We start from the raw sequence: 6598 nt of genomic DNA, 5'->3' as shown, positions 1-6598 counted from the left end.
TCCAGTTTCAGTTTTCTATATATAGCTAGCCAGTTTTCCACATATAGCTAGCCAGTTTTCCCAGCACCATTTATTAAATAGGGAATTCTTTCCCCATTTCTTGTTTTTGTCAGGTTTGTCAAAGATTGGATAGTTGTAGATATAATAATTTTCAAATGATGAACACATTATGCTACAAAGTCATGCACAGTTAAAAGATCTATTCCAAGTACAAGATAGACTAATGGATTCTAATGTAAAAAAGCACAAAAAGTTAACTGATATTTGGTTTAAGATTCCACATTTCAGCTCACCTTTAAGAAACTGCCACTTGTCAAGTTTTGATTGGTATCAAAGAAGAGTACTGATAATTTTCTAAAAAGGCTGTTAAATACCTCTCTTTTTTCAATAGCGTATCTGTGAGGTTGGATTTTCTGAATCATATACTTCAACCACAACAGTACATTGCAATTGACTGAATACAGAAGCAGTATAAGAATCCAACTCTCTTCTACTCAGCCACACAGGAAAGAGATTTGCAAAAATGTTCAATAATATCATTCTTTTCCCTAAGTCTTTTTAGTTTGGAAAATATAGTTATTTTTCATAAAAGTGTATTAAGTTTAACATACAATGGATTTATTATTGCTATTTAAAAAACAAATATATAGCAATTGTTTTAAATCTTTCTGTCTTGATATCAACTATAGCAGACAATAGCTATAACCCATATAATCAAAAGCTCTTTTACGGTCTCAATAATTTTTAAGAGTGTCAATGACTTCTGAGACCACAGAGTTACAGTAAATATCTATTGTGTAATTGTTTAGAACATATTATCTCCTCAGTCTAGGACTCTAGAAAATAGGATGAAGACTATAATTGTGTGCAGAAAATCAACTGGAACATGGCAACAATATGATAATGGGAAATTTGTTATAAAAATTATTTGCTTTGAATTAAGGAGAAAGAAACAATTGGTTATGACTAGAGGCGTATACTAATTAATGAAATTTTTTTAGAGGCTAGTTATGATTTAGTTTCAGCTACAGAATTGTGAAGTTATTGTTTACTGTCTTGTCAGTGTAAGGGTAGTTATCAGTGGAGATATCCATGGTGAAATTTAGGAATATACATGCATTTCAATATGTTTGAAGTTAAAAAAATATGTTTGAGATTATGTCTATGATGCTAGCTTCATAAGAGTAATTTCTTAGATTTCCTTCTTCACTCTACAAACCAGAGTAGTTTCACTACAGTGTCCGTACTGAAGATATACAGACTTTTTTCTTGTCATTATTCCCTAAATAATACAACAACAATTTATATTGCATTTACATTGTATTAAGTATTACAGGTAATCTAGAGGTTACAAGAGGATATGTGTAGGTTATAAGCAAACATGACACCATTTTATATCAGTGACTAGAGCATCGGCAGATTTTGGTATCTGTGGGAAGTCCTGAAACCGATCCCCTATGGATCAGTGAGGGATGACTGTATATAGTTATATAGGAAGAGATTTATTATGAGAATTGGTTCACATGATTATGGAGGCCAGGAAGTCCCACAATATGCCATCTGCAAGCTGGAGAACTAGGAAAGCCAGTAGTGCAAGTCAGTCCAAGACCAAAGGGCTGAGTACCTGAGGGGCCTGTGGTATAACTCCCACTCCAAGACTCAAGGCCTGAGAGCTGAGGGGCTGCTAGTGTAAGTTCCAGAGTCCAAAGGCCCTAGAACCTGGATCTCTGAGGTCCCAGGGTAGAAGAAGTGGATGTCCCAGCTCTGGAAGAGAGAGCAAATTCATTCTTCCTCCACTTTCTTGTTCTATTTGGGCCCTTTATGGATTGGCTGATCCCTGCCCGCATAAGTGAGGGCAGATCTTCTTACTGGGTGCTTTGATTCAAATGCTAATCTTTCCCAGAAACACCCTACAGACACACCCAGATATAATGTTTTATTACCTATGTGGGTATTATTTCACAAAGTCAAAATCATATAAAATTTATTATCATACTCCATAAGAGTGTTTATTACTGGCCAGGGGCAGTGGCTCAAGCCTGTATTCCCAGCACTTTGGAAGGCTGAGACGGTAGGATTACTTGAGCTCAAGGATTGAAGACCATCCTGGGCAACAAGCAAGATCCCCTCTCTCCAAAAAAAAAAAAAAAAAAAAAAAAAAGTTGGTCACAATGGCCCATGTTACTTCCAGCTACTTGAGAGGTTGAGGTGGGCAGATCATTTGAGCTTAGGACTTCAAGCCTGGGTGACAGGGTGAGCAAAACACTGTCTCAAAAAAAAGTGTGTTATTTTATTATTATATTTATTATTACAATTGTTTTTGTTTCATAGATTTGTGTGTGTGTGTGTATGTGTCTGTGTGCACGTGTGCGTGTGTATTTTTATGTCCTCAGTTTATGAACTATTGGAAGGGAAATGTTAAGTCATTCTTTATTTTGAATACTGCTGAGTAATTACTGTGTAATAGAGTTGAATAAGGCTTATTGGATGTAGAAGTGAATTTTCACAGAAAGAAAAACGAGGAGGGCTGTGGTAACCCATGAGGAATTTTCACTTGTTTTGTTAAGGGAAAAACATACAGCATGGCGAGTTAGCAACGCGGAGACTAATGCTGCTCTAACTGAGGGATTGTCTCACAGTGACGAAAACGTCTTGCTACTGAAATCTTTTAAACCACAGTAATTTTTAAAAGATTCCAAGATAAATAATTCTTATGTCTTAAATTTAGAATGAGGCCAAAATTCTGCAGGGAAGGAATGAACCAAAAAAGAGAAGACGTAAGTATGAATCAACATGAAAAATGAAACTGTATTAGAAAATATTTTTGGCTAAATTCTGGGAAGGTACCTTGCCTCTCTCTCTCACACACACACACACACACACACAAAACCTCATTGAAGAGATTAAAGCCGAGGTCATCTACATAGTTCAGTTACTAACATTCAATGATGTAATCTATATAAACTGTTAATATTCAATCAACTGAAGGATTAGCAGTTTATAATAAAAGATTGTGGTACTACATCGAAACCACAATGAGATTAATACATTGCCAGAATAAGAAATGCTATTAAATTTCCAATAATAAAATGCTGATGCAAGTCAGCATATACTATAACAAATTCTTATCCAATGAAAATGTACATGGTTAAAAATAGGCTGAAATAAGCTGGCAAGAAAATAAGTATAGCGCCACACGTATGTACGTATGTGGGAAGAGAGAAATGTCAGGCCTCTGAGCCCAAGCCCAGCCACCGCGTCCCCTGTGACTTGCACGTATACACTCAGATGGCCTGAAGTAACTGAAGATCCACAAAAGAAGTAAAAATAGCCTTAACTGATGGCATTCCACCATTGTGATTTGTTCCTGCCCCACCCTAACTGATCAATGTACTTTGTAATCTCCCCCACCCTTAAGAAGGTTCTTTGTAATCTCCCCACCCTTGAGAACCTACTTTGTGAGATCCACCCCTGCCTGCAAAACATTGCTCTTAACTTCACCTCCTATCCCAAAACCTATAAGAACTAATGATAATCCATCTCCCTTCGCTGAGTCTCTTTTGGGACTCAGCCCGCCTGCACCCAGGTGAAATAAACAGCCATGTTGCTCACACAAAGCCTGTTTAGTGGTCTCTTCACAGGGACGCGCATGAAATTTGGTGCCGTGACTCGGATTTGAAATTGGGGAGATGTTTCTTGGGCTGATCGGTCTGAGGACCTGAGGTTGTAGGTGGATCTTTCTCATGGAGCAAAGAGCAGGAGGATAGTGGATTGATCTCCCAAGGGAGGTCCCCTGATAAACAGAGCACTCAAATGGGTATGAAGAAATCTGTGAGTGCACCTAAGAAGATGATGTCCTGCCTGTCTCCTTGTTATTGTTTTTCTCCAATCTTTACACCTGGACCTACTTGACCCTATGTACAGTACTTGGCTTTGTTTCAGATGCTGGAACCAAATCAAGGAAAGGTAATGAGCCCTAAGTTAAGAGTTCGCTGGTCCAACCTCAAGTAAAAGCTGTTACTAATTCCTCTCTGACTTTGAGCCTTACCTAATTCTCATCCTCTGCCTCTTAAATGATGGAAGTGAGTCAGTCCCTCCTTTGTTTTCTGATTCTTTTGTTCCTAAGACCTGGCTGCTTTAGCATCCTGCTCAGGAACATATCATTTTCACCCCTTTCCTTATTTGCTACAACATACAATCAATTCTTCTAAGTCTAAACACACAACCAATTCTTCCTTTTGCTTTCCTACCAAATATAGAAAAATAGATTATAAGGCTTTCAACCATGTAAATTGAAAAAGCATTTAAAATATTACAAATCAAATTTTCTTTCCATTGAGGAAAGAATGGACACGGTGCAAGAACAAGTGAAAGAAAGTTAAGAAGAACATTGCACCCTTTACATCTCGGTACTGAAGCACAGGGTCCACAGCAAACCCATCTGCACCTGACCATTGAGCCAGCACTTCAGCGTCACATTCCAGGCTACTGGTGGAGTGAAAGATCTACTGTGCTCCACGATACCTTTGGAAACACAATTAATTTACTTAGGTCTTCAATAGAGTTTTGTTAAACCCTTGCAATATGCCAACCAATCTGTTAGCTATTAGAGAATCATAGATGAATGAGCTGTGATTTTTGCCTTCAAGGAGCTCACTGTCTTGGATGAGGAGAAGAGAAGGAGTTATGTTAATACATAATTATTGAGGTGGCTTTTGCCTTCAAGGAGCCCACTGTCTTGGTTGAGGAGAATAAAAGGAGTTTCTTTACATAAGAAATACATGCTAGTACATAATTATTGCAGCGAAGAGGTGACGAGCTTTGGGATTTGGTGAAATTCAGCCACTCTGATTAGTCACAACAAAGCTGTATAATGTCAGTCATAATTGGAATACAGTTTTATTTGAAAGTGTTTACTTTTTATCTCCTGAGGAGAAATCATGAAACTGTGATGGAAGATAAATATAAGGATTTAAAAAATAGTAATCTCTAATTTAAAACTCTTACAGTATAGCTAGGGAAAAGAAATATCTATGTTCAGTGACATTAAAAAAATAAATTCAACACGGTAATAATTACAATTTGGTTCAGCTTGAATAAACTGATAAAGGCCCTAATGACAAGAAACTGTTCTTAGAAGGTGATTAGAGAAAAATGTTGAGAATAGTGGAGTTTTAAACCAGAACCTTAAGGTAATAATGGAAATAAATTATACTCCTATAGCTAAGTCTAGGTAATAGTTCATGCTATTAGTAAATTTGGTTGAAGGATGACAAATGCTGTTAGCTAAAGTAAAAAGAGGGTCAAATTGCTGATCAATAAAATATGAGTTAAGAGTTGGGATGGAGAAGGTTGAATTTAGGCTTGTGTGGGTGTAGGGACTTGTGTGACAACCAATGGGCAGGTCTTGAGATTTTAAAACTAAGAGTCTAGTGAAACAGAAATCTAGTGGCTATGAGAGTCTGAAAGGCAGAAATTTAGGAGTCAGCTGCCAGCGTAGAGGTAGTGATTCACTTATTCATTCATTAATCTAATGCTTATTGATCATTTATTATGTTCCAAGAAGTGTTCTAGGCACAAGAGGTGAGGCCCCAAACTGTATATAACTTATATCCTAGCAGAAGGAATGAGAAAATAAACAGAGAACAAAGAAGCAAATGAGAAAATCACCATATAACAATTGCAATGCAAAAAAATGAAAGTTAATAATAATGGAAGAAAGAGACTGACTTGTTCTTTAAAATTTGGGGGTGAGGAAAGGAAGTGGGTAGGGAAATGCTCTTTGAAGAGGTGGCATTTAAACTGAGACCTGAAGTCATACACACAGGGGTGTGTGGTTGGGAAGATCCTAGTCTGGTGGAACTATTCCCATAAGACAGGCTAAATTCAAAACCCTGGGAGGCCAGTGTGGTCAAGGAGAAGACAAGAAACAAAATGGGTAAGCAAGCAAGATGAATAAGGAACCCAAGAAAGAAGGACTTCAGGAACTTAAAACGCAATTCTGAGGTACATAGAAGCTGAGAACTAGCTCAGAGAGGAGAGGGCCCGGGGCCAAGGTGTGGGCATAGTTGTAAGGACTCAGTCACAGATAAATTAGGGCAAAGTTAGAATTTAATACACAATTTGCTGTAAGTAAGGTAACCAGAAGTTAGCTTGGAACTGAGGCAATGTTTTCTGATGTAGGCCTTTAATAATTAAAAATGATAATAATAATAATCATTATTATAGTATTCTATTCATCTACTTGTGATAGCCTTCTGTTTTCTTTCTTTGCCTTCATAGCTTTTACTCATCTTTGCCCACTGATTGAAATTGTGTCCCATCTTCCTTGACCCAGCTCCCAAATCTTGGCAGTTTAGGAGTCTTTACTCACCAGTCATGTAATACACAGTATTGCTTTTTCTAGATACTCACATTGCTTTATGTCTGTATTTTTATATGTTGCACCTATGTGAGGTTTCTCAGGGTGAGGGCCTATGTCATATTCTTCTTTGTATCCCAATTAACTAACATAGTGTCCAAAATGAAAAAAGTACTCAGTGTATGTTTATTGATTGCATAAATGAAAGAAAGCATATGTAGTTAATAGTTTACTCAA

The 6598-nt window shown here is 37.2% G+C and overlaps 1 protein-coding gene across 1 annotated transcript in view; it reads left to right on the top strand.

The window, feature by feature from the left end:
* Positions 1-5982: 5982 nt before the first annotated feature.
* Positions 5983-6598, top strand: part of PLA2G4A (phospholipase A2 group IVA) — a 174464-nt gene continuing 173848 nt past the window's right edge. Inside the window, exon 1 of the mRNA XM_063613757.1 lies at positions 5983-6006. The gene's annotated coding sequence lies outside the window, so the exon portion shown is untranslated. The remainder of the gene's footprint in view (positions 6007-6598) is intronic.

The sequence above is a fragment of the Symphalangus syndactylus genome, chromosome 19 (assembly GCF_028878055.3).
Source record: "Symphalangus syndactylus isolate Jambi chromosome 19, NHGRI_mSymSyn1-v2.1_pri, whole genome shotgun sequence".
Classification (NCBI taxonomy): Eukaryota; Metazoa; Chordata; class Mammalia; order Primates; family Hylobatidae; genus Symphalangus; species Symphalangus syndactylus.
Note: the sequence above shows the minus strand (reverse complement) of the source record. Positions and strands in the feature narration are given on the sequence as shown.